At 41.8% G+C, this 25,540-nt stretch overlaps 1 protein-coding gene and 2 long non-coding RNA genes across 9 annotated transcripts in view; 2 read left to right on the forward strand and 1 right to left on the reverse strand.

Annotated features, from left to right (window-relative positions):
* Positions 1 to 4,978, reverse strand: part of RCBTB1 (RCC1 and BTB domain containing protein 1) — a 51,964-nt gene extending 46,986 nt beyond the window's left edge. For 2 of the 6 annotated variants that reach the window (XM_059144423.1, XM_059144421.1), the window contains exon 1: positions 4,863 to 4,977. The gene's annotated coding sequence lies outside the window, so the exon portion shown is untranslated. Of the gene's footprint in view, positions 1 to 4,855 lie in introns of all 6 variants that reach the window. The other 4 variants (XM_059144425.1, XM_059144426.1, XM_059144424.1 and 1 more) reach the window with 4 other exon arrangements.
* Positions 4,979 to 5,034: 56 nt separating this feature from the next.
* LOC131813890 (uncharacterized) lies at positions 5,035 to 19,712 on the forward strand. 2 transcript variants are annotated; one of them, XR_009347024.1, is made up of 4 exons: positions 5,035 to 5,106; positions 14,385 to 14,549; positions 17,945 to 18,111; positions 19,214 to 19,712. It is a non-coding gene; the product is annotated as an uncharacterized LOC131813890 (long non-coding RNA). The 2 variants fall into 2 exon arrangements; XR_009347023.1 differs by lacking the exon at positions 17,945 to 18,111 and having other exon boundaries at positions 5,037 to 5,106.
* LOC131813891 (uncharacterized) lies at positions 9,127 to 12,606 on the forward strand. The gene is made up of 3 exons (XR_009347025.1): positions 9,127 to 9,961; positions 10,073 to 10,172; positions 11,340 to 12,606. It is a non-coding gene; the product is annotated as an uncharacterized LOC131813891 (long non-coding RNA).
* Positions 19,713 to 25,540: the final 5,828 nt, after the last annotated feature.

Consider the following 25,540-nt stretch of genomic DNA (forward strand, 5'->3'; position numbering starts at 1 on the left):
GCAGAGTAGGGAGAAAACCAGCAGAAAACAGTGTCATGGAAGCCTAGGGACATGAGTATCACACAAAGGAGGTAGTGTCAAGCTCTAAAGCTGCTGAGACCAAACAAGGTAAGGACAAAGGTCCACTGGTTTAACAAGAATCATTCACAACTTCCACAAGAAGAGTTTCAGTGGAGCTGTGGTTGGACACGGCCAAACTGCATCAGGTTGAGGAGCATGCGAAAGGTAAGGAAAGGAAATAACGAATATAAAGAAACTGTTCGCTAAGTTTGACTGTGAGGGAAAAGAGAAATAGGCAGTAAATGTAAAATGGGCTGGTGCTGAAGGACTTATTTTGGATGATCTCTGTTTTAAACATACTAGAGATCTAAAAATATTTGTTTTAACAACTTTGTTTTCAAGTAATTTCTACACTCAATGTGGGGCTTGAACTCACAATCCTGAAATCAAGAGCCACATGCCCTTCGGACTGAGCAAACCAGGTGCCCCCAGAGACTGAAAAATGTTTAAATGTTAATGGGAAGGAGCCAGTAGAGAGAAAGATAAGGACACGACATAACCACTAAATAAGGTTTCTGAGAAAGTAACAAGAAGTGGAATCTGAAGCACAGGTACAAGACAAGTTGTAGAAGGGGGTAGAATCTTCTGTGAAAACACAAGAAAAGAAAAGGATAGATATGGATGGAAGTGAGTTTCAAGGTCGGGGCACCACAAGTTGGAAGCTATTTCTTTTTCTCTTCTCTTTCTCTACCCCTCCCTCTACATTTTTCACTTCCACCAGCAGTTCATGAGGGTTCCAACTTCCCCACATCCTCGTCAACACTTATTATTGTCTTTTTTATTATAACCATCTTAGTGGGTGTGAAGTATCTCACTGTGGATTTGATGTGCATTTGGGGCCATTCTTTTTTGAGGTCAACTTTTTCTCCCTGGAGGAAAGACGACTGAATAGAGAAACCTACAGAGGTGCTAAAACAGAGCACAGTGGAAGTTGGAAACCTTAAGTCTATAGAAGTACCCATCTGATCTCCTATGAGTTTTTCTTCTCCATTGAAGTGTCTGTTTTTCTTAAACTGATCTAAGCAGACTTGGAATGGGAACTTGCTCATTTAAACATAATGAGACAAATGCTCTTGAACAATAAGATCATCTGCTTGTTGAAAGTCCCGTAATAGACACATTTGAAATGACAGTCTGCATAAGATTCACTCTTCTTGACCCTTGAGAACAAAGCACCTCACAAACATCTGTTCACTGCAGATCTTACATCTGTACCGTATGTATTTACATGATTACTACAATCATGGTACTAAATTCATCAACTGGCAAACTGCAAGAAAACACCACATATCCATCAGCTCAATAATGGGTAATTCCTTTAAAACATGTTAACTGATTTTGGGGGCGCCTGGGTGGCTCAGTGGATTAAGCCACTGCCTTCGGCTAAGGTCATGATCTCGGGGTCCTGAGATCGAGTACCGCATCGGGCTCTCTGCTCAGCAGGGAGCCTGCTTCCTCCTCTCTCTCTGCCTGACTCTCTGCCTACTTGTGATCTCTCTTTCTCTGTCAAATAAATAAATAAAATCTAAAAAAAAAAAAAAAGTTAACTGATTTTTGATGTAACCAGTACAAGATACTGTCACACCATTCAATGAAACTAATTCAGTAGATATATCCTTATGGAATAAGGATATAAAGACTGAATAATTTAGAGACTTCTCACTAAGGCACACTACTGCATATGCTGACCTCAATTTTGTGCTCACAGATCGTATCTTGGGACTGACTTATATGTGAACCAGATTTACACCAAAGATTTTATGACACAAGGTGCTGTACTGTTGTCTCAATCATGTTTTGCTGACTAACATATAATCCCAAAACTCAGTGGCTTAAAAGGAGAGCTGTTTGTTATTTCTTTGAATTCTGTGCTTTGAGTAACTCAGTTGAGGTTACTCATGAGGGAGTTACTCATAAGGGAGGCAAAGGGAGCTTAAGTAAGGCTGAAATGGGCCTCACGCACATAGCTGGGCCACTGCTGGGCCACTGCGGGTGGTCTCTCCTCCTCCTAGATTTACATGGAGCAGCCAGACACTCCATCTCTTTGATGGAAGGTACAGCAGTCAAGCATAGGGGTAGGAACTGTTGGCAGTGATCCTGGAAACACTTCACCACAGCTGTTAACAATGTTACTAGATGTTTCCACCATACTATTTGGGTTCATGATTAAAGGACTAGAACTGGACAGACTTGGTCCATCTCCAAAACTAAAACTTCTTAGGCATTTAAAAGGACATCTCAGCAAACATACTCTTGCCCCTGTGGAATGATAATCTCAGGAAAGCCACGGAATCTTCTTTTCTGGAGCTGTGGGAAGTATGGATACCAACTTTTGGGAATGGCCTGAGTATAGTCTTTCCCAAGTGAAATTCATTATCTCCTCAAGTCCTTTCACACTTTACGATTTGTTAGGTATGCATGAGTATGATCTCATTTATTAAAATCTAACACTTAAAAAAAAAAAAAAATAGAGATATCCCCAGCTATTTCAACTCTTGATATTCAAACTCCATCTAAACTCAAAATTATCTAAAAAGATCTGCCTAAGTTCTTCAATACTTAAACTTTTGCTATTGGCTCTCCTAGACTCAAGTATAAGTTAGATTTGGATATCACGTTATCTCTTTTGACCTGAAATCTCACCATCTGAACACAGCAACCCAGCAAATTTGTATAGTAAAAAGGATGTATGTCCCAAAATATTAAATGCTGTTATCTTCAGATGACATAATTACAGGTGATGTACATTCTTTTTTATGCTTCTGTGGTTTCTAAATTTTCTTTCATTGTTTCCTGGCAAGATTAGAGAAAAAGAAAAAAAGTCTATATTGTGAACTTATTGTACTTGGAAATTTTATTTTATTTTTTTTTTAAAGATTTTATTTATTTATTTGACAGAGAGAGATCACAAGTAGGCAGAGAGGCAGGCAGAGAGAGAGAGAGGAGGAAACAGGCTCCCCGCCGAGCAGAGAGCCCGACGCGGGACTCGATCCCAGGACCCTGAGATCATGACCTGAGCCGGCAGCGGCTTAACCCACTGAGCCACCCAGGCGCCCTACTTGGAAATTTTAAAACATTAAGTCCATGCTGTGGGTCAAACACATAACTGACTTAGATAATCACTTGATTAACTGAACTCCTCTATGAAATCTATTCTGGTTAAACTCAAACAACATTCATCATATGCCTCCTGTGCATTCCTCAACATGTACACAATATGTAACATTTTTAGGGGGTGTTTAAAACCACAGAAAATCTTGGCTGGACTCTAGAATCCTTGAGCGTCCACACCTTATCTATGATGCATGAATTACTGTTTAATGTAGTACACAGAGAAAAAAACAGAATAATAATAATGGTCTTTTATTTCCTTTCAGTTTTGTCTTCCCCACACTGACTTTGAGATAAAGACACTGTCTCAGACTTCCCAGCTGGAACTGATTAATAAAATGAAGCCAAAAGTCTTGCTAGAACATACAGGCATACTTTATTTTTTAAAAATTTAAAATAATACTTTTAAGCTGCAAACTTGATAGCTTTTTAAGGCTAGTTGCTTTCTGAAGTTCCCAGAATTTGATCATTTCTATCACACCCATAAAAAAATCACTGTAGAAGAAATCTCTTTAATGATTAATATCCTTCCTCTTCTTCTAGAGGGAAGAAGAAACAGGACCTGTCCAGAAGTACTTAATAAATAGACTGGTATTCCTACAACGGATTAAAAGATATCCATCTCACAGTTTAACTGCTATATTAACGGAATGGAAATGCACAGTTACCTACTCCACCCTGAAAGCACTTTAAAGAGGTGAAATTCACCTTGTGCTCAGTTCAAATGGATACACTGTAAAGTTTAAAGCACATTATAAACTGCCCTCGGGGTGAGCTCATTTTTCCACTCCCTTCAGCATGATACACTCAGTGTTTAGATGTTACTATCCCACAATGCATAACAGTCTGAAAATCTTTCTGTCTCCAAGAACTATATTCCCAGCACAGGCCAAAGTCAGATAAGACTTTGAATCTGGTTTTTAAGCAGTTTTATAATATTGCTTTATAAAACTGTAATTCCCAGCTGCAAAGATGACATCGGAATGTCTCGCATGCAAACAAACATACACAAAAAGCCACTTATGAGAGAGGAGAGCATGCCTCGATGGTCATCTCCTATAAAATAGAGTAGGTAGCACACCCGAGGCGGGACAAGAGAAATACTCCCCTCAGTTCGCCGCACTCCTGGATAAAGGTCCCTAAGTGCATGCCCCTTTGCGGAAACCGTGTTGTGGGAGAAAGGGAAACGGTGGAGAGCACGGTTTGTGACACCACTACCCTCCGGAGGTGAAGGAGGAGATGGAACGATCTCGGGAAGGGCCGAGTGAGGATGGGGAGGAGAGTTGGAGGGGAGGTCTTTCCTCAGCAAAACAGCACCGAGAGCGGTAAGAGGCTTCAGCTGGGAGCAAAGCCGCGTCCAAACAGCTCAAAAAAGGGAGCCGGGAAAACTTTCGCCAGCCTCCCCCCACCCTTTCTCTCCTCCTCGGAAAAAACGCCAGCAGAGATGCCAACGGTGCCTCGCCTGGCGGCGCAGACAGCGGCCAGGACACAGCGCCCCGCGGACCCGCCGCCGGGGGGCCGGGGGGCCGGGGGCCCGGGGGCCCGGGGGCCCGGGGGGCCGAGGCCCGCAGCCGGAGGGAGGGAGCGGGCAGGACGGGACGCGCCAGCCCGGCCCGTCGGGAAGGGAAGCAAGCAGAGGGGCAGGGGCGGAAGCGGCCCCCGCGAACTCGGGCCCGAGCCTCACCGGCTACCTGGGACGCCAAGCAGCTGTCTCACGCCGTCCCGCCGGGCCCAGCCGCGGGAAGCTCCGAAGCTCCGCGGGCCGGAGAGTCGCCTGCGAGCAGCGGCCGGGACGCCGGGCGAAGGGGAGGAGCAGAGGGCGGGCGCCAGGGGCCGGGCTGCCGGGTCACGTGGCCGGGCCGCCTCACGTGACGTCGACGCCGCGCGCCGGGCGACCCCGGGCTTAGCCTCCTGACAGGCGGGGGCCGCGGGCCGGTGTGTCTGGGCTCTAGGGCGGGGGTCTCTGAGGAGAGTCGCGGTGGAGCTCGGTGACCGCCGAGACTCGCAGGCTCTTGTCTCAGGGAGCCGTGGACGCTCGAGGGGCTGGTTCCCGCCGCTCTCCCCGAGGGCTGGTGGAGCCGTGGGTTCGGCCGGCCAGCCTCCCCGAGCGCCCCAGGACGGAAAAGCGACTGCAGACTGCTCTCCCCGCCCCGTGGCGCGCCCTGCTCCCTCTGAGCTCCCCTGGTGGGGCTGCTGGGGACAAAGGGTTTCGGAGGAGAGGCTCGTTTAACTCCAGAGATGTCTCCCCCCGCCCTTTCTTACCCGTCCGAGAGCAGCTGCGCTAGGCCGGAGGGGAGGGAGCGCGGCAAGTGCCCCGGGATCTGGAGGAGGGACGGAGGGAGGTAGGCATAGGGCCCAGGGGAGGCAAGGAAGGCTGACCTACCGCGGAAGCATGCCCCCGGGTCGTAAGGGACCTAAGACAGCAAATGACCCAACCCTTTTCTTATTATAAATTGTAAACTGAGGCCGGGGTTGCTTGATGCTGCTCCAGCGTGTCCTCTGTTGAGACCGCAGTCATCTTTATAATAAAGTACTGTATGTACAGCCTTTTTGAAAACTCCAGTTGGCTCCATAGGCCGCAGGCTAAAGTCCAAACCTACCGGCATAACTTTCTAAGCAATGTTGTTCAAACTTACCTTTCCCACTTGAACTCCCCTGAATAAACAGAAAAACATTTCTAAGTTAATCCATTAGAAGAAGGCTGCTTTTTCGCATCTTCCGGCACTCGCTCAGCAGTGCTCTAGGCTCTGGCTCCACAGAATTCCCGATTTCCTTGACTACTCAGCTTTCACTGGATTACTGTTTCCCTAAATTGCTTTACTCACCTTTGCAGTCATTCATTCCTCCACCACTCTCTGCAGTCACTACCCCTTCCCACTTAAATAAAATCAGAGTCACTTAAAGCATTATAACGGGTTTTATTCAGAAACTATTATAATAGTGCGATCAAGCCCAGTTGTATACTGAAGTCTCTTTTCTCCTATTGCCAATATTTCCTGAATAACATCTGTTTTACTGCTTTAACTATTGTGGGGTTCCGGTTATTTTTAACAACAGCCCTAGGTACTCATCAGTCTCCTACTCATCTTTCAAAATCCAGATCAAATACCACCTACTCTTGTCTTCCTTCTCTGCATCCTCTTCCCTGTTTCAATAGCTTCGGCACTTAAAATTCATTCAGACAGTGTCTGCAGTAACTTCTTCCCGATTTCCTGACAACTATGTATTCTGATATATAAGTCTCATACTGCCTAGAAATGTACTGTACCTTTTGTATAAGAGGTGAATTGTCTATTGCTATCTTCTTCCTTAGATTATGAAGTCTTTGAAACGGGACTTCTGGGCTTAATACAGTGCCCTCAAAATCCCCTGAGTGAAGGTCAATATAGTAAACCCTCCGTAGCCACTGTTACCAAGGTAGTAACAGTCCGTGGATTTACTCCCTCTGCGCTTACTTTGTTAAAAAAAAAAAAAAAAATCCACACACAAAAACTGAAGTCAGTTTCTTTACGCTATTGATCAAAATAGCTTCTGTAAAACCTATTTGAGAAAAATATTAAGGTTTGGGATTTGAGTCATCAAATATTTCCTGAGCTCTCACTGCTTATCATGTGCTAGATGCTATACTTGGAACATCTTTAAGGATAAAAGGTTAGATAAGATGTGGTTGCTGATCTCAAGGAATATGGAGTTTGTTTCATTATTCCAGTACAGCATGAAAAGTATGCCAGGTGAACGCGAAGGAAGGACCACTGTTAGAAGGCCAGGAAAAAAACTTCCTGGGAAAATGAATTTGGAGGACATGTAGTAGTTCGATGGAAGGGAGAAAAAGGCCTTCCAGAAGAGAGAACAGTGTGTTCAAAGGTAGGAAGACATGAAACAGTATTATTTATTTAGGAAAAGTGAGCAACCCTATATAGCTGGAATTGGCGATCTCGTTTACCTCTGGGACAAAGGAAACCTAATTGGTTAACATTGCTGTACTTGAAAGACTGATCTATTATTAGTATTAGTGTTATTTATTGCATTAACTTTCCCTCAGACAAATCATAGACTCTCAACCTAAAATTGGCCTGTGGACTAGTGCTAGGTGATTTTTTAACTTTTTTTTTCCAACTTCAAAAGCTCTGTGTAATTGTTATCTAAAAGTAGCAAAATTACTTGTTCCAAACAAGATTATTTTAGAGCACTTTAAACTACTGGGCAAAATAACTCAATTTACAGGTAATACTTTAAGGAAGAAACTGGATTCTACCCAGTTTCTACCCAGCGAGGAGGGAAACCCCTCTTAGTGTTCATGCTAAGACAGGACTATGCTTGCAAAAAGTATCCGTAAGAACCTAATGAGCGGTGCCTGGGTGGCTTAAGCATCTGCCTTTGGCTCAGGTTGTGATCCCAGATCAGGCTCTCTGCTTGGGGGGTGGTCTGCCTCTCCTTCTCCATCTGCTCATCCTCTCTCTCTTGCTCTCTGTCTCAAATAAATAAATGAAGTTCTAAAAAAGAAAAACACTACCCTAATGAAATACAGTTAGTGTAAGCTTTAAGGTAGAGTGGGACGTAGGAGAACAATTCTAATTACAATTGGGAGCTTCAGAATTTCATTTTAAAGATTAATGTCTTGGGTGCTCAGTTGTTAAGCATCTGCCTTTGGCTCAGGTCATGAACCCAGTGTCCTGGGATTGAGCCCCACATCAGGCTCTCTGCTCAGCCAGGACCCTGCTTCTCCCTCTGCCTGCCGCTGCCCCTGCTTGTATTCTCTCTGTGTCAAAAAAATAAAATTAAAAAAAAGTAATCTCTCAGTAAATGGAAAATTAGAACATCGTCTTTTGTTTGCTCCCTTTTCCTCCAGTGTGCTCTTCTGTGAGTCTCAATTTGGCCAGGTGTGGATCAGCCAATTCCATGCCACTTCATTCAGCTGGACTAGCTAACACTTGATGGCACACCTCTTACACAATCTTCTTTGTCAAGAAAATCTTCTGGGTGCCTGGGTGGCTCAGTGGGTTGGGGACTGCCTTCAGCTCGGGTCATGATCCCAGGGTTCTAGGATCCAGCCCCACATCGGGCTCTCTGCTCTGCAGGGAGCCTGCTTCCTCCTCTCTCTCTCTGCCTGCCTCTCTGCCTACTTGTGATCTCTGTCTGTCAAATAAATAAATAAAATCTCAAAAAAAAATGTTTAAAAAAAAAATCTTCTGAAGGTCCCGTAGGCAGACACTGTTTTTCATAGGCCACTGGAAAGTTCTTAATGTTGGGCAAGCAAAACTAAAAGAGATTTCAGTTACGTCTTCAAAGATTTAAATATTAGTTCTTCTGAGAGAATAAAAACAGCTGGGAGCTGTTTTTAATAAAGTCTCCAACTTTTCCTTTCTTGTGGTTGGTCAAGACTGAGAGAAACAAGCCAGAGAATGAGGCACCTGGGTGACTCAGTTGGTTGAGCATCTGACTCTTGGCTCAAGTCATGATCTCAAGATCGAGTAATTGAGTCCTGCATCAGGCTCCATGTTCCAGTGGGGAGCCTGCCTGAGATGCTCTCTGTCTTTCTCCCTGCTCACATGCACTCACGCTCTCTCTTGCTCAATAAATAAACAAAATCTTAAAAAAAAAAAGAAGAAGAAGGAGAAGAAGAAGCAAGAAAACCATCAACTCTTGTAACAGCTAAGTAGGGAACATTTATGTCCCTATATAAGATTGCTTCCCTGTTTATGTAATACATGGTTGTAATACACAGACATCTGTCCTGACAGCTGCAAAAACAATATAATTACTTTGAGAGTCGAGGATGGCATAAACCTTAGGATTCTAAGTGATTTTATAGATGCTACAAAAATATAGAATCTACCTAGAAAGAGATTCCACCTTGATTTTTTTTTTAAAGATTTATTTATTTGAGAGAGAGGAAGAGGGTGTAAGGAGGGAGGGTGAGGAGGGAGGGGCAGATAGAGAGGGAGAGAGAGAGAATCCCAAGCAGACTCCCTGCTGAGCAGGGAGCAGAGGAAGGTTTCCTGTTGTCTCACAACCTGAAGATCATGATCTGAGCTGAAATCAAGAGCTGGACACTCAACCAAACACCAATTGATTTTCCATTAGCTTAACTGGACAGGTAAACATGATCAGTCACAATTAGTTTTACAACTTCAATTATTATCAACCAAACTACTTTGGGGATAATTTCTGCTCTTATGGTTGGGATAAATAAACATAAAACAGGGAAGGGAGAAGATTGAGCAAAATGGTAATAGAGAATTGGAAAAGAATGTTTATGCTAATTCCATTTTTCTATCACCCCAAGAACACATAAATAAGCAAACAGGTGTCTTAGCACTGGATAGGTAGTAAAGTACTCTGCAGGTTGATTTCTTCCCCTGCACTGAGGCCGATGCTATGCTGAACAGGTGACATAAAGACATAAACCTACTCTGTTCCCTAGATCAGGCGTGAGACCCTCTGAAGCATAGCACTTGTGTGTGTGATGCTTCTACATAAGACCACTTTCTGCATAAAACTGATCCAAGACACTCTGTTTAAAGTTACTTCCTTGTCCTTGGTCAGATGAAAGAGCTTGTTAATATAGAACCCCTGCACCATCCACCTGAACTGACAGTGCCATATTTCCTTTATTCATCATCAGGGGTCCTGGGGCCACCTTCATCTAGCTATGGCAGCACCATCAGGAGCTACATGGTTCATTAGGAAGCCACCAGCTTCTGGAGGAGTTATGAGGTCTTTTATCTTCCAGGGAGCTAGATTTTTGGCTGCAATGGACTCTGAAGCAGGACTGATCCTCTGGGTATTAGTATGTTTAGTATGTATCTTGATGACTGCCTGCAGTGATGCAAGGCTGATGATGGGGGGTAGTGGGAATATTCTCAGATGGGGTTAACTTCATTGGTTTGGAATATTGCAGGTGACGTTACCTGGGACAAACAAAATGACACTATGAGGAAACAATCAGACAAATCCAGAATGGGGGACAAGAGTACTCCTAGCCTTGGTCTCTTCAAAAAGTTAAGTCTGTTGGGGAAAAGAGAGAGGGTGACTGTTCCAGTTTAAATGATACTAAAGAAAAGTGATATTCAAATGTAATACATGAACCTTGGGTGGAATCATGGTTGAAATGTTTTTTTAAAGCTGTAACAGTTTTTTGTGGAGAATCATAGAAATTTAATATGGGCTGAATATTAGATATTGGATGATTTTTTCAAAAGATTTTTATTTATTTGTCAGAGAGAGAGAGAGAGCACATGTGCACAAGCAGTCAGAGGCAGAGAGAGAACCAGGCTCCCTGCCAATCAAGGAGCCTGATGCGGGACTCAATCCCAGGACGCCAGGATCATGACCTGAGCTGAAGGCAGTGGCCCAAGTGACTGAGCTACCCATGCATCCCAGATATTGGATGATTTTTAAAGCATTCTGTTATTTATTCAGATATGATCACAGTAATATTGAGAATATCCTTATTGGTATGAGATGCATGCCTGAGTGTTAAGGACAGAGTGTCATGAATTCTGCAGATGGTTCAGCAAACTATCAAACAACAACAACAACAAAAAACCAAATTGATACTGTACATATACTTATCCATGAAAAGAGAGAGCAAATACGACAAAATGTTAAATCTGGGAAATGGTTTTTGTATGTGCCTTTAAATTTTGAAATTCTCATAGTAAAATGTTAGAGAGTAGGATGAGATGTGACCTTTATACTCCAAACTAAGAAAGCAGGACATTTCAGTAATTTATTTATTCAAAAAGATCTTTTGAATGCCTACTGTGTGCTAAACACTATATTAAACTTGGGTATATCCTGGTGAAAAAACAGTAACAATCTCTCTCTTGGAAGCTATGCTCTACCAGCCTATCTCTCCTTTAAGACTGAAGGACTTACTCTCCCAGCTTCTAAGAAAGCTATGCGTTGACAGACCTCTTCAGTCATTTTCTTCACTCAGAATGCTACCTTATCCAAAATCACGCCCCTTGTAGGAGCAGCTTGCAAGAAATGACTGATCAGTGGGGGATGGTTAAGACCAAACTCCCTCACCTCAATAAGAGAAAATTCTAAAGAATTGTCCTAGCTTCAGAACCTCCCACAAGGTGGCTGAGCCCTGGTTGTGACCGTACTGAAGCTCATTTTCTCCTTCTGCCCAATCTTGCTTCCATGGCTTTCCTCCACAGATTCTGAGAGCATCTACCATTGAAGAAGCATTATACACCCAAGTAGAATGACTTAGCCAGTTAGCCAAAATTTAAAGTGTCAGACAGCCTTTCCATCAGCCACCCCAGTACTGGCACAGCTGATTCATGAACAGAGAAGACATGGTAACAAGGAGGAAAGCTAGACATGGGTCCAGCAGCATGATCTCCCACTGTCCTGCTGGCAACAGGAATCATTGCTGACACTCAATACTGACACTCAATCCCTTGAAGATACCAAACAGCCCCTTGCTGAAAAGGAAACCATATTGGACTCCTCCCACCCTGGATGAGGCAGTCATTCATTTCAGCATGAATAGACTCATGTGCTATGGGTTTGCCCTTCCTGCCTGCTGAGCCTCAGCCAACATGACTGTCCAAGGGCTTCCGTTGTATTTGATCCACCATTATGGCACCCCACATATCATTGCATCCAATCAAGGAACCCATTGCATAGCAGAGGAGATGTGGCAGTGGGCATATGGCTGTGGAATCCACTTGGGACCCATCCCACGGCATACCACCCAGAAAGCTTGGCTGAAGTACCAGCTTGGAGATGATATCCCATGAATAAAGTGCCGCCCTCCAAGGTGCAGTCATGCTCTGAATCAGTCACCATTGGATGATGCTGTATCCATCACAGAAGAACACCTGCGAGTGGGATCAAAGGTGTTGAAGCAGAAGAGTCTCTATATACCATCAATCCCAGTGACCCACTTGGGGGAATTTGTGCTTTTCATCCTCACAAGTATAATCACAGGCTTAAAGTTCTTGGTTCCCACAGGGGAAATATTTATACCAGGAAACACAGCAAGAGTCTTCAGTGAACTTAAAGCTATACCACCACCCAGCATTTTGGGCCCTTCAGGCCCAATTCCAGCAGGCCAGCAAAAGGTCCTCATGGGGTAGTTGACTCTTGTTATTAAGAGGCAGTAGAGCTACGATTACACGGTGGAGACAGGGAGGCATATGTTTGGTGTCCCAGTAATAACTAGGGCATCTTTTAGTACTTGTGCAATGTTGATGGCAAATGGACAAGGGCAGCAGGTGCAGCCCAAGAAGGACATGATAAATAGGAACTGGAACTCACCAGTTTTAAGAACCTGTCACTCCACTAGGTAAGTCACCTAAATCTTCAGAGGTGCTAATCAACAGTGAGGAGAATCTAAAACGGACTGCAGAAGAGAGAGGGGATGAGTACTGCTTGCAGACTAATGCCAGCTACAACAGCAGGGGGGTGTCGTTCATCCTTTTACAAGTTTCTCTCCAGGGCACAGGTCTGTTGGGAGTTCTGCAAGAAGCTACTTTCAGAACTCATGTGAGGAAAGCACATCTGCACAAGGCATGGACCATAGGTTGTACTACTGCCCTGTCCAGACCAGACATGTCAGTCCTCTGAGGAAGTGCTTTGGCTGAAGAGAATTGCTTTGCCCAAAGATGGGCCTCTTTCTGGGGTCCGCTGCCCAATGGGGGCCCCTATCTTGCTTTCTTTTGTTCTCAACTGGGGTTGGTTAGAATACTCCCTAATAACTTCCTACGTGCTAGTCTCCATCTCAGAGTTGACTTACATGTGACAGTCTCCCCTGGGCAGATGACAGTGTGGAGGAGAAGACAAACAGGTGAATACATTTGTTATTTGTTCTCTGAAGGAAATAAACAATAGCAAATAAAGGGAAGTGGTACTTGGAGAGGATGTGGCATTTAAGCCAGGAACCATACAATAGACTGAAGCTGGCCATGTGAGGAGCAGGTAAGAGAGAGAGGATGTTTCAGAAAGAGAGATTCTTGGATGAGGCTTTTCCCAAAGAACTTGGTGTGTTGAAGTACCACTTAGAGCTTTGCAGTCTTTTAAAGGATTTTCTTTCAAACGCAATAGGAGGCTTTTAAAGGATATTTTTAGGACAGAGTAAAATGCTGTGGTTTATTTTTTTAAAAATTCTCTCTGATACACTGCAGAGAACAGGTTGGATGAGAGGAAACCATTAAGGAGTTTATTACAATGTCGTGAAACATGACCTGAAGTTTGCCCCTTTCCTCTAAACCACGTTCCAGGTGCCCCAAACCGTAAGATTCCCTGCCCAGACAGCTCCGACCCACTTCCAGAACCTTCATGGGCCTCTTCCTTATGTCCAACCCCCAAGAACAGATTTCATACACTTAGGACCATGGGGTGTCCGGGAAGAGGCTGTTTGTGGGGCTTGGAAATGGAATGTCCACAGACATGTGTGTGAAGCTCCTGGTGGTAAAGGATGGAGCCAGGACTGAGAACCATGGAGGGTGAGCTGGGAGGCAGGGGCCTGGGTGGTGATCTCTCCTTACCCGCCCCCAGGATTCCAAGAATCCTAAATTCAAGGCTCGGTCATCTGGGTCCTTAAAAAGTTGTATTTGTCAAAATAGGAGGATAGAACATACTTTATTTAACAAGTTGTTTGCTTGTTTTTGGAACTTAAATTTTTTTAGACATATTGTACATGGGCCTCCGCTTGTAATTTTGCCCTGGGTTCTGTGAATGTTTGGGATGAGCCTGAACGTCACACTGCCTACAAAGACTGATATATAGACAAAGCTGGCTTCTTGTCACAAGCAGTAGATGCCAGAGGATAATGGAACAATATCCTCAAAGGGTGGAGGAAAATATCTGTTAATCTAGAATTCTCTATCCAGCAAAACTAGCATTCAGAGGTAAGAATAAAGATATCGTCAAACCAAGACTAAGAGAATTTCCCACTCACAGACCCAGAAGGTAGAAAAATAAACCTGGAAGAAAAGATCAGAATGCAAGAATCAATGATGAGTAAAGAAATCAATAGAACAATGGCAAATCTAAGTAAACACTGATTACAGAAAATTACCAAATTTAGACAATAAACACAGGATGAAACTAGCAATCAAATTGAAGGTGAAAGGCAATATTCAGAGTTAAAACATTCTACAGTCCTTATGATATTGAAAATAAAATGTAAAACATTTTCAGCTATAACTTTTAATATGTTTAAGGTAAACATTTTTTTTTTTTTTTATTGACAGAGAGAAATCACAAGTAGATGGAGAGGCAGGCAGAGAGAGAGAGAGAGGGAAGCAGGCTCCCTGCTGAGCAGAGAGCCCGATGCGGGACTCGATGCCAGGACCCCGAGATCATGACCTGAGCCGAAGGCAGCGGCTTAACCCACTGAGCCACCCAGGCGCCCCGAGGTAAACATATTTTTTTAATTTTTTAAAAGATGTTATTTATTTATTAGACACAGAGAGAGAGAGAGAGAGAGAGAGATTACAAGTAGGCAGAGAGGCAGGCAGAGAGAGAAGGGGAAGCAGGCTCCCCACTGAGCAGAGAGTCTGAAGCGGGGCTCGATCCCAGGACCCTGAGATCATGACCTGAGCCGAAGGCAGCGGCTTTAACCCACTGAGCCACCCAGGTGCCCCTAAAGTAAACATCTTAAGCAAACATGCAAACAAAAAGAAACTTAAAAAGTAAATAGGAGGGAGACTGGGTGATCTCAGCTCAGGTTTTAATCTCAGGTTCATGAGTTCAAGCCCATATTGGGCTACATGCTGGGCATGGAGCCTATTTAAAAAAAATTTTTTTTTTTAAGATTTTATTAATTTTTGTCAGAGAGAGAGCACGAGCAAGAGAAGTGGCAGGCAGAGGGAGAAGAAGTCTGCCTGCTGAGCAGGGAGCCTGCTGAGCAGTGGTACTTGATCTCAGGACTCTGGGATCATGACCCAAGCCAAAAGCAGACACTTAACTGTCTGAGCCACCCAAGCATCCCCCTCCAAAAAAAATTTTTTTGAGTTAGGATGAAGGACAAAAAAAGCAAAAAGCAAAGTAAGCTTAATAATACATACCAAATTATCTTCATTTCAATATGGAACATCAGGCACTAATTTATTCTTTGTAAATTTCCTCTAACCCAAACCACTGACCATTAAAATACCTCCTTTCCCACAATTGTCCCCCAACTATAAATTATTATTTATCTCTGAAGAAAATTTTATGAGTTATTACTCTTTATTCTTATAAAGCTCTTTGGAAGATAGATACTAAAATGTTACAGGAAATCTCATAAACCTGGGACTTTCAAACCAATGAGCTGATTATCAATAACTGCACAGACTCTATTTTCTGTGGGCAATGTAAAACCAAAAAAACATAGCTCTTGTCATCAAACTGCTTGCAGTCTGATTAAGGAGAAACAAGCTATATAAACCACCTGAAAATAAACTCTAGCACAGAAGACCGCAAATGGTAGGAGCCTCGGATTGGATAATGTTACAGCCTGAGCGGCTCAGTCCTTGAAGCGTCCAGCTCTTGGTTTTGGCTCAGTTATGATCTCAGGGTCCTGAGACTGAGCCCAGTGTAGGGTACCGTGCTTAGTAAGGAGTCTGGTAGAGATTCTCTCTCTCCCTCTGCCTCTGCCCCTCCACTACTCTGTGCTTGCACTAGGTCTCTCGCAAATAAATAAATAAATCTTTTTAAAAAATTTGACAGTTCAGTGCAAGTGGTACCCCTGCCAACCAGGATATCCTGGAGGACTTTGACTGAGTACATGAAATTTGATTTGGGCTTTATGTGAGGTAGAATTTCATTAGAGAAAACTGAGAATAGGTATTAATAAAAGCACTGAAGGGGCACCTGGCGGTCTAGTTGGTTTAGTGTGGGACTCTTGATCTTGTGATTGTGAGTTTGAGCCCCACGTTGGGTGTAGAGATCTTAAATAAAATCTTAAATCTTAAATAAAATCTTAAAAATGAAAAAATAAAAGTACTAAAAATCAAAAAGTGTTGGAGCAAAGAAAGAAAACATTTTTAATATAAAAGGGTAAGCATTGTATAATATACCGAGAGAGAAATCACTGAATCATAACACTAATATCATCACAAGGAAGAAAATTTTAAAATATTATTTTAAAGACAGTACCAACTTGAATTTTTTAATTTGATTTTCTTTCTTTTATATCTGGTTAATTTTTCAAAAAAAATAGCAAATATAAATGCAAAATATTAATCATGACTTTCTGCAAATTACATACACAAGTAGCTCAGCTTTTTACTGCTTCCACACACAACTTTATTTCTTAGACTTTCTCTAGATTTCAAAAAAAAAAAAAAAGAGAGAGAAAAAGAAAAAGAACCAGATCTTATATACTGCAGAAGATTCTCCATACTATTGCTGTGTTTGAAGTCCAGAGTTTTAGGCTCTTGGCTTATATTTATTTATTTTAAGATTATTTCTTTATTTATTTGAGAGAGAGAGAGAGAGAACATGAGCAGGGGGTGAGGAACAGAGGGAGAGGGAGAAGCAAGATACCCGATGAGCAGGGAGCCTAATGAGGGGCTTGATCCCAGGACCCTGAGATCATGACCTGAGCTAAAGGCAGATGCTTAACTGATTGAGCTACCCAGGCACCTCTACATTTATTAATTTTTAACAAGATTTTATTTATTTATTTATGAGTGAGAGAGAGGAGCAGAGGGAGAGAGCAAGCAGACTCCATGGAGCTTGATTCTACCACCCTGAGATTATGACCTGAGCCAAGAGTGAGAAGTTCAACTGACTGAGCCACCCGGCACCTCCTGGTTTATATTTAGAGTCATGATACTAATAACATCTCACATTTATTAAGCAGGTATTGTGTGTGGTGTTGTGCTAAGTGCTCTACATGCTATTTTAGTTGATGTTAGCTGTCATAATAGATAAGCCCCAGAATCTCAGTGTCTTAACAAAATAGAAGTTTGTTTCTCACTCATAGGGCATTCAAAATGATGGTTCCTAACAGGCACAAAGCTCTCCTCCAAGATGCGATTTGGGGGCCAAGTTTCCTTCCGCGTTGTCGTTCCACCATCTTCAAAAGTGGCTTCCATGAGAAACCTGCAGAAGCTGAAAGAGCAAAGAGGATCACAATGGGAGATGTGGGACTCCATCCCAGGATCCTGGGATCATGACCTGAGCTGAAGGCAGATGGTTAACCCACTGAGCCACAAAGGCATCCCTGAATATACGATCTTGACAAACTAAGAACTTAAGTCATCCTCTCTAAAAGTTACCTTCCTAAAATATGTGGTTTTAGGTAGTTAAATCCAAACGTTAAGATTTGTTTCTTTTTTAAGATTGTTTTTCCCCGTTTGGGCCTGAAGAGGGAGACTAGAGAGTAAGCCTGCCACCTTGTGGCGCGGGCCTGAACCTACAGTCTGTTAAATTTCTTTCCTTTGCTTCTAGTTTACTTACTAACCAACCTATACGTGATGCTGCCTGGTAAGAAATTCACACTAAGGGGCACCTGGGTGGCTCAGTGAGTTGAGCCTCTGCCTTCAGCTCAGGTCATGATCTCAGGGTCCTGGGGTGGAGCCCCCTATCGGGCTTTCTGCTTAGCGGGGAGCCTGCTTCCCTCTCTCTCTCTCTGCCTGCCTCTCTGCCAGCTTGTGATTTCTGTCTGTCAAATAAATAAATAAAATCTTTTAAAAAATTAATAAGAAAGAAAGAAAGAAAAGAAATTCACACCAAATTCAAATTATACATATATTTTTTAATTTCAAGATACATTCTTTCATCTAATTCTAAAATTATTGCAACATTTCTAAACCTGTTACAGGGGTGACCAACTTTTAAAACATGGCCCAGACACATGTTTACCAGAGGTTACTTCAGTGCTTCACAAACCAGGAAACAAACTCAGCAATGAGGAGGACTTATTTTCAGCCCACTCAAAAGTTAATCAGTGAGCCAGATGAGAAAGCAGATTTCCCAGTTGTGCAATAGGTACGTATGGGCTATTCAAATGTAAATGGAGCAGCCCTATGAAGATGGAGAGTCAGAATTTACATAGGGTTCAACATTTCCTACAGTTTTAACAGTACCTAAGCTTACTATGTTATAACACGCCCAGCAGATACTTCCCCGCCCTTCCCTGGATTTAGCAAAACGGGAAGAACATCTAACGTTGTTTAAAAGGCAGTAGATCTAGCAGGTAGCTAAATGGAAGTCTGGTATTTCTGCTTCTTCTAACACTTGGTTTCAAATGATTGGAGACAGGTCATATCCTGATGCAGTTTTTAAATGTCTCTCCTTTTCTTTAGCCTTATTATTATTTCTTTCTTTTCCCACCACTTGCAAACTCTGAAATACCCATTTCACATGTAACTGCTGAAAGCAGTTAAGAGGAAGAAAAAGTGGTTTGTTTTTTGTTTTGTTTTAATGTTTGACAGTAAATTTAAAGCCCTTGGAATCCTTTTTTTCTTTTTTCTTTTTCCCTTTTTTGTATGGAAGGTTCATGAGGATAAGCTCATACATTGATATAATGTATTATTCCCATCTAATGAGTTCATTGGGATGGGAACATCCATTTACTATGACTGTGTCAGTATCTCTCTAGGGGAAAAAAGGGGGTGCCAATGGAAATCCAAGATCCTTTACACTTTAGGTTTCTCCTCACCTCTTTACCTCCCCCAGCCTCCTTATCTTTCCCAAGCATGGGTATATACCAAGGTCAAGAACAGCACTTGGGCTATATTTTTTTTAGAGACCAAAAGTATACACATAGTCTTATATTGTATAAATATCTATTCTTTGTGGGAGTTCTCTGCCTTCCCTCTAGAGCAGCCACTGATCTCCTTCTTATCACTACAGCCAGGTAAAATTGGTGCAGGGAATGCGGCACCACTCCCTATTCCAGAAATTTCTCCCACAGATGGCCTTAATCAGCTTAGAGATTGAGTCATATATTCTAGTTCTTGTCCATTTTTCTTTTTGACCTAAATGTTCCAGATCAGCCTTTCCTTACCACTGAACTGATAAATGTGGGCTTAGGAAGGAGACCACTTAATTTTTGTTTGTTTGCTTATTTGTTTCTTTGTTTGTTTAGAGAGAGAGAAACAGCACAAGCAGGTGGAGGGGCAGAGGGAGAGGGAGAAGCAGACTCTCCGCTGAGCAGGAAGCCCAACGAGGGGCTCCATCCCAGGACCCTGAGATCATGACCCGAGCTGAAGGCAGACGCTTCGCCGACTGAGCCACCCAGGTGCCCCCACTTAGCTTTGCTTAACGAGTTCACCATGTGGTCTAATTTAATCTAGTTCCACAGGATTCTATAGTGGGATTTGAAGCTTTTGTGAAATTAAATGTGCTGTTTAGCGCACCATTGTTAACATTCCCTATTCATGCTTCTTTGTGAAAAATAAATGTACAGTTTCTGTAAGAAAATGTTCACGTTTTAAAAAACAAACCACCCTTTTCTCTATGAATCTCTTTGCGGTATGTGCTGGGTATTGCCAGTCACAATTTGACTATCAGTCAAATTATAATTCCTAAAGAATACTGTCTCACTGAGACTATGGACTCTGAAAAACAATCTGAGGGGTTTGAAGTGGCGGGGGGGTGGGAGGTTGGGGTACCAGGTGGTGGGTATTATAGAGGGCACGGATTGCATGGAGCACTGGGTGTGGTGAAAAAATAATGAATACTGTTTTTCTGAAAATAAATAAACTGAAAAAAAAAAGAATACTGTCTCACTTATGTTGTAAAATATTCCAAGATTAAATTTCCAAGGTTTAGAATCTAAAGAGCATTTGGTCTTATAGTAAATTTCACCTGTGTGGCCAGATTTCACAAATCTGGCACTATAAATTCACCCTTAAAAAGAAGATGTGATATATATGTATGTGTATATATTTGTATATATATATAATAATTACATATATATCACATATATGTGTATGCATGCACACACACACACACACACACACACGAATACTATGCAGCCATCAAAAGAAATGAAATCTTGCCATTTGCAATGATGTGGATGGAACTAGAGGGCATTATATTGAGCGAAATAAGTCAATCAGAGAAAGACAATTATCATATGATCTCCCTGATAGGAGAAATTTGATGGCAGGGTGGGGAGTTGTGGGGGGTAGGGAAGGAAAAAATGAAACAAGATGGATTGGGAGGGAGACAAGCCATACGAGACTCTAAATCTCACAAAACAAACTGAAGGTTGCTGGGGGGAGGGGGGGTTAGGGAGAGGGTGATGGGGTTATGGACATTGGGGAGGGTATGTGCTATGGTGAGTGCTGTGAAATGTGTAAACCTGGCGATTCACAGACCTGTACCCCTGGGGCTAATAATTCATTATATGTTAATAAAAATAATTTTTTAAAAAGTATTCTCCACAAATATTACTCAGCCATAAAAGCCATAAAAGATCTCTTAAATGAGATCTTACCATTTAAGACCACACGAATGGATCTAGAGAACATTTCCGTAAGTGAAATATATCAGACAGAGAAAGATAAATTCCCTGTGATTGTACTTCTATGTAGAATCTAAGAGTCAAGACAAATGAACAAAGGAAAAACAGACTCTTAAATTCACAGAACAAGTTTGTAGGTAGTTGCTAGAGGGGAGATGGGTGGAGGGACGGATAAAATAGACAATGAGGATTAAGAAGTACAGACTTTCCATTGTAAAAGAAATAGGTCATGGAGATGAAAAGTACAGGATGAGACTATAACCAAAAATATTGTAATAATATTGAATGGTGACAGATGGTGACTACACTATTCACAGTGAGCAAGGAGTAGTGTACAGAATTGTCAAATCACTATGTTATACAACTGAAACTAACCTAAAATTGGCCTGTAACCAATCAAATGCAGCAGGAGTGGCCCCCTGAGGCTGGGTCAGAAAAGTTGATGCAACTTCCCATTGGTTTACTGTAATACTTACTCTTAGAGCAAATACGGTAAATATGATATGTAAAAGCTTCCAAACCCATACCTGGGTGTCAGTAAGTGAATTCATGTACAATAAAGGTGATATTTCTTTCTTTCTTTTTTTTAGAGGGAAGGAGGAGGGATGGGCAGAAAGGGAGGGAATCCCAAGCAGGCTCCACGCTCAGTGTGGAGCCTGAAATGGGACTCAATCTCACAACTCTGAGATCATGACCTGAGCCAAAATCAAGAGTCAGATGCTTAACCAATTGTGCCACCTAGGCGCCCCAAGAAAGGTAATATTTCAAGTTAGCCAAGGAAAAAAGATAGCTTATTCAACAAATAGTATTTATTCAATTCATCTAAGCTATTGGTTTTCTTGGCATAAGACTACCCATAATATCTTCTTTGTCAGTTTTTTTGATAGTGATGTCCCTTTTTTAATTCTTCATGATTTTGTTTTCTTCTTAATCAGCCTTATCAACAGTTTATTGATTTTATTAGTCTTTCCAAAGTATCAACTTTTGACTGTGTTCATATTCTCTATTTTTTCTATTTAATTGCTTTTCATTCTTATTTTATTTCTTATTTTGCATTTAGTTTGCTTTTCTTTTTTCCTCTTACTTAGTTAATTGACTTTACATCTTTCTTCTTTTATTATATAAGCATTTAAATGTATAAATTTCCCAGTGGTTTTGCTATAACTCACAAATTTTGGTTCTGTTGTATTTCCATCTTTATTCAGCTCAAAATATTTTCTAATTTCCTTACAACTTCTTCTTTGACTTTTGTGCTATTTAGAAATAGGTCGTTTAATTTCCAAAAATTGGGGGCTTTCCAGATATCTTTCCAGTGTTTATTGCTAATCCCACTTTTGTCACACAGAGGAGTATATTCAGTGTGATTTCAACTCTTATAATTACTGAGGCTTATAACCCACTGTATGATCTATGTTGGGAAATGTTCTGTGCACCTTCATCTGTCCCCAGCGTAATTATTGCACACATTGATCCAGGTAAAAGCAGGCTGGCAGGCTCCATGCTGGGAAACAGACTGCATGTGACCTTGAAGGAGGCAGACTTCAGTAATTCAGAAAATAGAGCACAAACCCACTGGTTGTTACCACATGTCCTCCACTTTGGGGTCTCCTATGGTCATTCTTCCTGGTTCCATGGAACCTCATGGAACAAAAGACAGCTGATGGAGGGGAAAAAGAGGGATAATAAATGAAAAGAAAACACAATGGAAGGGTTGAAAGATAACATTGAAGAAATCTCCCAGAAAGTACTGTGAAAAGGTAAAGATGTAAGAAGGGAAAGAAAAAATACGTATTTTAAAGATTTTATTTATTTATTTAGTTAGTTATTTGAGAGGGAGAGAGATTGGTGGGCAAGGGCAGAGGGCGAGAGAAAGAGCCTCTCAAGCAGACTCCCCATTGATCTTGGAACCCAACACGGGGCTCAGTCTCACAACCCTGAGATCATGACCTGAGCCAAAACAAAGAATCAGATGCTTGCTGGACTGAGCCATCCAGGAGGCCCAGAAACGAATTTTTTTAAAAATAAGAGAATAAGTTAAAGTTCAGCAACAAAATAATAGGAATTCCAAAAAGAAGGAACATAAAACATGGATGGGAAGTTTCAGGATGTTCCAAAATGGAAAGTAACTTACTTCTAGCAGTAAGAGGCAGAGGAAAGGGCCCACTGAGTTTCCAGCATAATGGATGAAAATAGACTCATACCAAGTAAAAAGGTTTAAAACCTTTTGGTTTGTAAATCTTCTTAACATTTCTCTCATACAAAACCAAAAAGGTAAATTTAAAAATATAGTAAAATAAAAGGAAAGAATAAAAAAGAAAAGGGGGTAATATTAAAAACACACAAACTTTCACAACATGACAATTTAGTTGAAATTTCAGAATTCTTGGAACAAAGTGAAGATTTTGTAAGCTCCCCGAAAGAAAAAGAGTCACAAACGCTGGATCAAGAGTGTAGTCTGGTTTCAGATTCTCAGTAGCAGCAGTGTGAAGCAATGCCTTCTAAGTCCTGAAAGGAAATGATTTCTGTCCTAGAATCTTATATGCAAACAAACCATTAATAAATTGTTAGAGTTTTTAAAAAGACATTTTAAGATTCAAAGTCTAAAAACGTACCTCCCATGCATCTGAGAGGCTACTGAAGGTATGCTCCATCAAAACAACCAAGAAAACCAAGAAAGGGGAAAATCTGGGATGTAAAAGCAGAGGATCCAACACAGGACAGAGGTCAAGGGCATCTCAAAGGAGATGTGCATATGATGTAGAGACCTAGTTCAAGTTGAAGTGGTATGACTTAAGACATAGACACAATAAGGACTCTTATCACCAAACTATCTGCAGTCATTATATTCTCTTTACCTGGAAGAAAAAATTCCCAGGCAAGCTTGGCTCAAATTCCTTTTATTTATTTATGTATGTATTTATTTATTTGACAGACAGAGATCACAAGTAGGCAGAGAGAGAGGAGGAAGCAGGCTCCCCGCTGAGCAGAGAGCACAATGTGGGGCTCGATCCCAGGACCCTGGAATCATGAGCCACCCAGGTTCCCCTTGGCTTGAATTCTTATCTGTATTGGGTGGGCTTTGATCATGTGGCAATGAAGTTTCTCCCCTCTTCTCCATGCCCTACAGACAGGACCACATGACATTACTCCTTTCACCCCAAGAAGTAGTCTGATTTGCTCATTCCTGAGAGTGGAAAGTGGGGTTGATGTAGAATATACAGAGCAATCCATTCCTACTGACCATGTTCCCACTGGATAGCCAGTACTGGGCCCACCAGCAATGCCTGCTCGCTGCCCCAACTGCGGGAAGCCCTATGCTTCCTAAGATTGTGTCTGTCATGCCTCTGCACACTGACTGCCCCAGGAGGGACTCTTGTAACAAAACTCCCAAGGAAGCCAAATTCAGACCATGACCCAGACACTCTCTTCAGTTTATTTTCATCTAAGAAGGGCAATGTTCCTTCTCCGTAAGATTTTACTTGCTTCTCAGTGTTTGTATAGATCACTTTTTGCATGTATTTATTTAAAAATAGTTGACAAGGGACGCCTGGGTGGCTCAGTTGGTTGGAGGACTGCCTTTGGCTGGGGTCTGGTCCTGGAGTCTCGGGATCGAGGCCTGCATCAGGCTCCCAGTTCCACAGGGAGTCTGCTTCTTCCTCTGGCCTTCTCGGTCATGCTCTCTCTCACTGTCTCTCTCTCAAATAGATAAATAAAATCTTTAAAAAAAAATTTAAAAAGTTGACAAAATTATAGAAAATTGAGAATAAAAAAGAAAAACACTAGGCTGGGGCAAATTACTTCATCTTTTTTAGCCTCAGTTTCCACATCTATAAAAGGGGACCAAAATAGCCTCACCTCTCAAAGTTGTTGAGAGGAGTAATGAAATACATGTAGATATTGTATATGATACAGATTAGGGGCTCAACTGATGACTGCTATGTCTTTAAAATCTCAGCTTAATAAGATAATTCGTTTAGTGTAGGAGTATGTGTGTGTGACTGTGTGGATTGTGTTTGTATACACACGAAGCGTGGTAAGGATAAAGCAGAAATAACCTACACTAGCTGGGGTCACGGCAGATTCTGGAGAAGGCAACTTTTGACTTCTTACAGAAGAAGTGTGGAGTGTGACAACTCATTGGAGATCCAGGGGCCTGTGAGCTGTGGCAGAATCACACATTTGGCAAACTGGAATATGCCTCTTACATTTGCTTTTCATATTTTACTCCATAAAATTCCAAAGGTATGCAAAACATAGAGACTAATATAATATGCCCCTGTCGACCTGGCTTTGACAGCTTTCAGTTTAGGGCCAATCTTATATCCAAGCTACTACTTCTCCATTGCTAGATTATTTATAAATTAATCTCAGAATCATACAATTTAATCTATGAATATTTTAGCATTATGCTTCTTGTATTTCTTGAGGTCTTCTCATTATTTAATAAAATCCTATTAAAAAATAACAAAAGAGTAAGTGTGTCTGAGTTAGGATATATACTAATGTGGAAAGATCTCATAAATGTATTGTTCAATATGACAAGCTACCAATATCACAGTTACGTTTAAAAGATGCAAACAAAAAATAAACAGTAAAATAGAGGTGTGTGCTCTAAAACATAAGTATATATAGAAGATCACTGCAAAAATGTGTGTCAAACTACTAATCCTGATTACCTCAGAGGAGGGAAGTAGTGATTTAAAGGGTGAACTTGGGGCACCTGGGTGGCTCAATTGATTAAATGTCTGACTCTTGATTTCGGCTCAGGTGATAATCTTAGGGTGATAAGATCGAACCCTGTTTGGGCTCTATGCATAGTGCAGAGACTGCTTGATTTTCTCTCTCTCCCTTTGCCCTTCCCCCACTCACTCTCGCCCTTTCTTTCTAAAATAATAATTTTTTTTTTTTAAAGAACAGTGAACTTAAGGGGCGCCTGGCTGGCTC

This window comes from Mustela lutreola, chromosome 13 (genome assembly GCF_030435805.1).
Source record: "Mustela lutreola isolate mMusLut2 chromosome 13, mMusLut2.pri, whole genome shotgun sequence".
Taxonomy (NCBI): Eukaryota; Metazoa; Chordata; class Mammalia; order Carnivora; family Mustelidae; genus Mustela; species Mustela lutreola.